Source organism: Pristis pectinata, chromosome 23 (assembly GCF_009764475.1).
Source record: "Pristis pectinata isolate sPriPec2 chromosome 23, sPriPec2.1.pri, whole genome shotgun sequence".
NCBI classification, from domain to species: domain Eukaryota; kingdom Metazoa; phylum Chordata; class Chondrichthyes; order Rhinopristiformes; family Pristidae; genus Pristis; species Pristis pectinata.
The window spans coordinates 27,065,782-27,074,801 of NC_067427.1; positions in this window are offsets into that span (position 1 = coordinate 27,065,782).

Sequence of the window (9,020 nt, forward strand, 5' to 3'; positions counted from 1 at the left end):
GAAATGCTGGAAATATCGTTTGTTCTACCTCCCACAGACTTTGCAGTTAATAAAAAGGGTCTCTGACAAAGTGGCCATTTTGAGAAGGGCTGCTTTGAAGTGGAAGTGCAGCTGGTGGGTTAAAGTGCGGCCTTTGGTGAATACCAGGCTTACGTGAGGAGGTAGAGTAGCAACAAGGTAAGGTGTTTACTTTTCTTAAGTCTGCCAGTTTATTAAAGGGTACAGTAATGTCAGTCAGGTTCACCAAGATGCTACCTGGATTACAGACTATTTGCTCTGATGGGACATGGAACAAATTTGGGTTGTTTTCTCTGGAGCATTGGAAACTATGGGGAGATCTGACAGAAGTTTACAAAACTATGAGAGGCATAGATAGGGTAGATAGTCATAGCTTTAAGGTGAAGGGAGAAAGCTTAAAGGAGAGCTGCAGTGTAAGTTTTTTACACAAAGATAAGATTTCTTTATTGGTCACATGTACATCAAAACACACAGTGAAATGCATCTTTTTGCGTAGAGTGTTCTGGGGGCAGCCCGCAAGTGTCGCCACGCTTCCGGCGCCAACATAGCATGCCCACAACTTCCTAACCCATACGTCTTTGGAATGTGGGAGGAAACCGGAGCACCCGGAGGAAACCCACGCAGACACGAGGAGAACGTACAAACTCCTTACAGACAGCGGCTGGAATTGAACCTGGGTCTCTGGCGCTGTAATAGCATAGGTGCCTGGAATTCACTGCTGGGGACGGTAGTGAAAGCAAACATAATAGTGGCATTTAGACAGGTGCATGAAAATGCGGGAAATCAGAATCAGGTTTATTATCACTGACATATGTCGTGAAATTTGTTACTTTGTGGCAGCAGTACAGTGCAAGGCATAAAGACATAAGAATTACTAAATAAATAAATAGGTAACTTATGATGAGGTAGCGTTCATGGGTTCATGGACTGTTCAGAAATCTGATGGCGGAGGGCAAGAAGATGTTCCTGAAACGTTGAATGTGGGTCTTTCGGCTCCTGTACCTCCTCCCCGGTGGCAATAACATGAAGAGGGCATGTCCCGGATGGTGAGGGTCCTTAATGATGGATGCTGCCTTCTTGAGGTACCCCCTCCTGTAGATGTCCTCGATGGTGAGGAGGGTTGTGCCCGTGATGGAGCTTGCTGAGTCCACAACCCTCTGCAGCCTCTTTCGATCCTGCGCATCGGAGCCTCCGTACCAGGCAGTGGTACAACCAGTCAGAATGCTCTCCACCTGGGTCTCTGTAGAAATTTGTAGGAATGGAGGGATATGGATCATGTGCAGGCAGATAGGTTTAGTCTAATTTGGCATCATGGTTGGCAATGGACATTGTGGGCTGAAAGGCCTATTCCTGTGCTGTACTGATCTAATGTACTGTGTACTCAGCAGGTCAGGCAGCAGCTGTGCAGCATCTCCATTTTTTAAAATTTTCGTCCAATTAATCTAATTTCTTTCTCCCCAAAGCCATGCAAACTTTAGCAAGAGAACTTTTTTATTTTAATCTTACTCCAACCATCATTTTTAAAATTTTAATTATTGATTCCGTGCTTTGAACCATAAGAGTTCAAGTGTTCCAAACTTAGATCTCTTTAAGTGTAACAGCTTCAGTCCCCAGACAGAATACACAGTGCACTGGTGATGAGTCCGCGTGCAGGAGTCAGGTGGAACATCTGGTTGAGGGGTGCCGCAATAACAACCTCGTGCTCGATGTCAACAAAACCAAGGAGCTAATTGTTGACTTCAGAAAGGGGAAGTTGGGAGACCATGTGCCAGTTCTCATTGGTGGGTCTGAGGTGGAGAGAGTCAGCAGCTTCAAATTGCTGGGCATTGACATCTCAGATGACCTGTCCTGGGCCCAGCTCATAGATGCAATCATGAAGAAGGCACACCAGTGCCTCTACTTTCTGAGAAGCATAAGTAGATTTGACATTTCACCAACTACTCTAACAAACTTCTGTTGAAAGTACTCTGACTGGTTGCATCATGGTCTGGTACAGCAATTCTAACACACAGGAACACAAGAGGCTGCAGAGAGTAGTGGACACAGCCTGCCCCACCATTGACAGCACTAACAGTAGGTGCTGCCTCAAGAAGGTGGCATCTATCATCAAGGATCCCCACTATCTGGGTCATGCCCTCTTCTCGCTGCTACCATCAGGCAAGAGGTACAGAAGCCTGCAGTCCCACACCACCTTCAGGAACAGCTACTTTCCTACAACCATCAGGTTTTTGAACCGACCTGCACAATCCTGACCCTACCTCAGCAACAGAACTCCATGGACCACCTCTTGCACTACCATGGACTTGCCTCTGTGTTTTGTTTTGCATTCATGTCTTGTTTTACACAGTCTGTTTTGTATAAGTTATATTCTGTGTGAATCTATGTGCCTGCTGCAAGCAAGTTTTTCATTGTACCTATACCTTGCTGTACTTGTGCACATCACAATAAACCCGACTTGACTTGACTTGACTTGACTTGACTTTTGACTTGACAATCAGAATCAGAATCAGAATCAGGTTTAGTATCACTGACACATGTCATGAAATGTGTTGTTTTGCAGCAGCAGTACAGTGCAAGACATAAAAATTACTGTAAGTTACAAAAATAAATAGCGCAAAAGAGGAATAATGAGGTAACGTTCATTGGTTCATGGATCATTCAGAAATCTGATGGCAGAGGGGAAGAAGCTGTTCATGGAACACTAAATGTAGGTTTTCAGGCTCCTGTACCTCCTCCCCGATGGTTGAAATGTGAAGAGGGCATGTCCCAGATGATGAGGGTCCTTAATGATGGATGCCGCCTTCTTGAGGCACCGCCTCTTGAAGACGTCCTCGATGGCTGGGAGGATTGTGCCCATGATGGAGCTGGTTGAGTCTACAACTCTCTGCAGCCTCTTTCGATTCTGCACATTGGAGCCTCCATACCATGTGGTGATGCAACCAGTCAGAATGCTCTCCACCGTACGTTTGTAGAAATTTGCAAGGGTCTTTGGTAACATATAGAATCTCCTCAAACTCCTAATGAAGTGGAGCCACTGATGTCCTTTCTTCGTGATTACATCAATGTGTTGGGCCCAAGATAGATCCTTTGACATGTTGACACCCAGGAACTTGAAGCCGCTCACCCTTTCCACTGCTGACCCCTCAATGAGGACTGGTGTGTGTTCTCCTGACTTCCCCTTCCTGAAGTCCACAATCAATTCCTTGGTCTTGCTGATATTGAGTGCAAGGTTGTTGTTGTGACACCACTCAACCAGCCGATCTACCTCACTCCTGTATACTTCCTTATCGCTCTCTGAGATTCTGCCAACAACGGTGGTGTCATCGGCAAATTTATAGATGGTGTTTGAGCTGTGCCTAACCACACAGTCATGTGTAGAGAGAGTAGAGCAGTGGGCTAAGCACACATCCCTGAGGTGTGCCTGTGTTGATTGTCAGCGAGGAGGAGATGTTATTACTAATCTGCACTGACTGTCGTCTCTCGATAAGGAAGTGGAGGTTCCAGTTGCAGAGGGAGGTAAAGAGGCCCAGGTTTTGAAGCTTGTTGATTAGTACTGAGGGGATGATGGTGTTGAATGCTGAGCTGTAATCGTTAAACAGCAGCCTGGCATATGTTTTGCTGTTGTCTAGGTGCTCCAAAGCAGAGTGGAGAGCCAGTGAGATTGCGTCCGCTGTAGACGTGTTGTGGCAGTAGGTAAATTGCTGCAGGTCCAGGTCCTTGCTCAGGCAGGAGTTAATTCTAGCCATGACTAACCTCTCGAAGCACTTCATCACAGTAGATGTGAGTGCTACTGGGCAATAGTCATTGAGGCAGCTTACCCTGCTCTTCTTGGGCACCCGTATGATTGATGCCCTTTTGAAACAGGTGGGAACCTCCGACTGCAGCAGTGAGAGATTGAAGATGTCCTTGAACATTCAAGCCAGTTGGTTGGCACAGATTTTCAGTACCCTGCCAGGTACACTGTCAGGGTCTGACGCCCTCTTCAAGGATGTTCTGATGTCAGCCTCTGAGACAGAGATCACTGGGTCATCAGATGCTGTAGGGATTCACACAGGTGTAGTGTTATTCTCCCTTTCAAAGCATGCATAAAAGGCATTGAGCTCATTGGGGAGTGATGCATCACTGCCATTTATGTTGTTAAGTTTCGCCTTATAGGAAGTAATGGCATGCAAACCGTGCCACAGCTGTCGTGTGTCCGATTCTGTCCTAACTTCACACGGAATTGCCCTTTCACTCTCACAATAGCCTTCTGTAGGTTGTACCTGGACTTGTTGTAGGGTTCTGGATCGCCGGTCTTGAACACCACTGATCTAGCCCTCGGCAGACTGCGAATATTCCTGGACCCTCTAAGGCTTCTGGTTTGGGAAAATTCTGTGTTCTTGAAGGCACACACTGATCCACGCAGGTCTTGATGAAGTTGGTGACAGCCGTGGCATCTTCATTCAGATCCGAAGATGAATTCCTGAATGTGGTCCAGTCCACTGATTCAAAGCAGTCCTGTAAATGCTCCTCCACCTCCCTTGACCGTACCTTCACAGTCCTTACCACTGGTGCTGCAGTCTTCAGTCTCTGCCTATACATCGGGAGTAGAAGTACAGCCAGGTGATCGGACTTGCCAAAGTGCGGGCGCGGGATGGCACGGTAGGCGTTCTTGATGGAGGTGTAACAGTAATCAAGTGTGTTGGCTCCTCTGGTTCTGCACTTGACATGTTGGTGGTAGTTTGTCAGGGATTTCTCCAAACTGGCCTAGTTGAAGTCCCCCACAATAATCAGGAAGGCATCAGGGTGCGCTGTCTCATTACCATTGATCACAGTGCTCAGCTCCTCCAGTGCCAACTTGCAGCATACTGCAGAGACAAGTTTCCTAAAAAACTTACCAACAATTCAGCAATTACATCCAAAATTAATAAAAAAGAACATTTTATCTTGCTCCCCAGACAAAGATGATAAATCAAACTTTGACTTCCTTGCAATGTCTATAAAAATAATGATGACTTCTTACAGCAGCTGAAGAGATTTGCATGTACTTACAAGCCTGCATTTTCCCCCAAGGCACCCCTTGAACTTGTACTTGAAGCTGCATCCACTGTTGCACCAGTTTGATTCCCAGGTATCTTTTCAAAGTTTTTAGAATCTGCCCAAACTTGAAATGGCTGAAAACCAGAAAAAAATAATGGGGACCCACTCACTCACTTCAAAAGCTTAATTTTTCGTAGAAATATACAACATAGAAACAGGCCCTTCAGCCCATCGAATCTGCACAGACAATAAAGCATCCATTTTACATCAATCCTACACTAATTCCATTTTATTCGCCTCATATTCCTATCAACTTTCCCCAGATTACATCACTCACCTACACACTAGGGGCAATTTACAGAGGGCAATTAACCAGAGGACGATCATGCACAACTTTACGATGTGGGGGGAAACTGGAAACCCAGGGAAACCCACATGGTCACAGGAAGAACATGCAAACTCCATGCAGAGGTCAGGATTGAACCTGGGTCACTGGAGTTGTGAGGCTGTGCTGCCCATAACTAAAAGAACCTGTTGTTGCACATAGCGTTCACTCACAACATCAGACCTGTTGATCAGGGATTTCCACTTTGGGGTCAATTCGGAACTAAACTCTCAAACACATGCCAGTTTGCCATTGAAGTACTTCTGCATTTCACCAACCACAGGACCTTCCGCACTCAACCGCAATTAGGTTAGAATTTAGAACATAACTTGTTATTTAATTGTAGCATTAGAAAATATTCTGTCACATATTTGAGAGTGGTAACCCAGTGCAGTTTTAATAACATGGCTAAAGGTGGATGAAAGCAAAAATTAAGCATTTTAATAAGATGACTGGTCTATTAGCTGTGACTAACGGCTGAAATTGATATCGAACCTTTCAGAATCAGAGTCATACAGCACAGAAACAGGTCCTTCAGCCCACCAGATCCATACAGACCTTTTTGTCCAGCTACACTAATTCCATTTGCCTGTATTGGGACCGTACCTTTCTATGCCTTGTCTATTTAAGTGTCTGCCTCTTCGTAATTGTATTGGATTTTACCACCTCCTCTGGCAGCGAGTTCCAGATTTCAACCATTCCTTCCACTCACCTTAAACCCATGGCCCCTTGTTTTCCACACTCCCAACCATGCAAAGAAGATTTTGAATACATAACTATCTATGCCTGTTATAATTTTATATCTCTATCTCAGCCTCCTTCATTCCAGGGAAAACAAGCTCAGCCTATCCAATCTCTCCCCAAAACTGAAATCCTCTAATCTTGGGCAGGCATGGTAGTGTAGCGGTTAGCGTAACGCTATTACAGCGCCAGCGACCCTGGTTCAATTCCGGCTGCTGTCTGTAAGGAGTTTGTACGTTCTCCCCGTGTCTGTGTGGATTTCCTCCGGGTGCTCCGGTTTCCTCCCACATTCCAAAGATGTACAGGTTAGGAATTTGTGGGCACGCTATGTTGGCGCAGGAAGCGTGGCGACACTTGCGGGCTGCCCCCAGAACACTCTATGCAAAAGATGCATTTCACTGTGTGTTTCGATGTACATGTGACTAATAAAGAGATCTTATATTGACAACTTCATAGTGAATCTCCTCTGCACTCCCTCCAGCACAATCCCCTCCTTTCTATAGTGGGGTGACCAGATATCCATACAGGAGTACCTGTGGCCTAAACAATGTTTTGTAAAGTTGCAACGTAACGTCTCAACTTTTATATTCTACATACCAACCTATGAAGACAAGTATCTATATGGATCATGGTATCCAAGATAATTGGATGCAAAATTGGCTTCAATACCTTCTACATTGCTATATCTAACTGTGTTGCCACTTTCAGGGAACTATGGACATGAACCCCAAGGTCCCTCTGTTTATCAATGTTCCTTAATGCCCTCCCATTTACTGTACATATCCTACACTTATTTGACCTCACAATGCATGAATTCACACTTGTTAGAACTAAGTTCCATCTCCACCCAACTTTCCATCTGGTCTACATTCTGCTGTAGTCTTAGACAACCTTCATCACTATCCAAAATACCACCAATTTTCATGTCATCCACAAGCTTACTAATCGTACCTCCTACATTCACATCCATATATATCACAAATAGCAAGGTCCCAGCACTAATCCCTGCTGTCCATTACTGGTCATGGGCTTCCAATCGGAAACACATCCCTCCACCAGCACCCTCTGCCTCCTATAACTAAGCCAATTTTGGACCCAATTAGCCAGTTCATCTTGGATCCTACGTGTCTTAACTTTCTGGACCAGCCTAGCATGTGGGATCTTGTCAAATTCCTTTCTAAATCCATATGGACAACGTCTACCAGAGAAACAAAGTACAGAGAAACAAAGAAACAGAGAAACAAAGATGCTGGAATCTAGATGAAAAACATGATGATGCTGGAGGAACTCAGCAGGCCAGGCAGCATCTGTGGAGAAAAGCAGGCGGTCAACGTTTCAGGTCAGGACCCTTCTTCAGGACTGAAGATAGGAAAAGGGGAAGCCCAATATATAGGAGGGAAAAGCAGAGCAGTGATAGGTGGACAGAAGAGGGGAGGCGGGGTGGGCACAAGGTGGTGATAGGTAGATGCAGGTAAGAGATAGTGATTGGCAGGTGCGGGGGAGGAGGGGAGAGCAGATCCACTGGGGGATCTGTAAAAGGTAAGAAGAGAGAGGGAAAAGAGGCTAAGAAAGGGAAGAAGAGAAGCATGGTGAGGGGGGGGGTGGTTTTGGGGAAGGGGGTGGGGATTACCTAAAGTGGGAGAATTCAATGTTCATGCCGTTAGGCTGCAAGGTTCCAAGATGGAAAATGAGGAGCTGTTCCTCCAGTTTGCGCTTGGAATTCTCCCGGCAGTGGAGGAGGCCGAGGACTGACATATCAGTGATCGTGTGGGAGGGGGAGTTGAAGTGACTGGCGACGGGGAGATGCAGGTCGCGACAATGTCTACCACCTCGCTTTCATCGATCTTCTTTGTTACCTCCTCAAAAACTCAATCAAATTAGTGAGACAGGATTTCCCCTGCACAAAGCCAGGCTGACTATTCCTGATCAGTCCCTGCCTTTCCAAATGTGCATAAATCTTATCCCTTAGAATTTTCTCCAATAATTTCCTCACCACTGATGTAAGGCTCGCCAGCCTAGACTTACCTCATTTGTACCTGCTGCCCTTCTTAAATAAAGGAACAACATTAGCTTTCTCCAGTCTTCTGGTACCTCACCTGTGGCTAACAAAGATGAAAAAAAATCTCCGTCAGAGTGCCAGCTATCTCCTCTCTTGCTTCTAATAGCAACCTGAGGTAGCCCTCATCTCACCCTGAGGATTTATACTTCTTCTTAACACTGACATGCTCCAGACCATCAATGTACCTTTCCATGAACTCACTATCTTCCATGTCCTTGTCCTTTGGTGAGTATTCATTTAGGACCTCACCCACATCACCTGGCTCCACACGTGGGTTACCTCTTTGGTCCCCCAGTGGATCCACTCTTTCCCTGGTTACTTTCTTGATCCTGGGATATCTTGGGATTTTCCTTAATTTTACTTGCCAAGGATATTTTATGGCCCCTTTTTGCCTTCTTAATTTCTTTCTTAAGTTCTCTCCTACATTGTCCATATACCTCAAGATACTCACTTGATTCTAGTTGCCTATACCTGTCGCATGCTTCCCTTTTTTTTTCTTCCTGATCAAACCTTCAATATCCATTGTCATCCAAGGTTCCCTGACCTTACCATCTTTGCCTTTCACGTGCTGGCCCTGAATGCTTACTAATTCTCTTTCAAAAGACTTCCACTTGTCAGCTGTTGCTTTACCCCAAACATCTGCTCCCAATCTACTTCCACCAAGTCCACTCTTATGTTATTGAAATCAGCCTTCCCCCCATTTTAGGACCTTAACCTGAGGACCAACCTTACTCCTTTCCATAACTACCTTGAAACTTACAGAATTATGGTCACTGTTCCCAGTGTTCCTCCACTGAC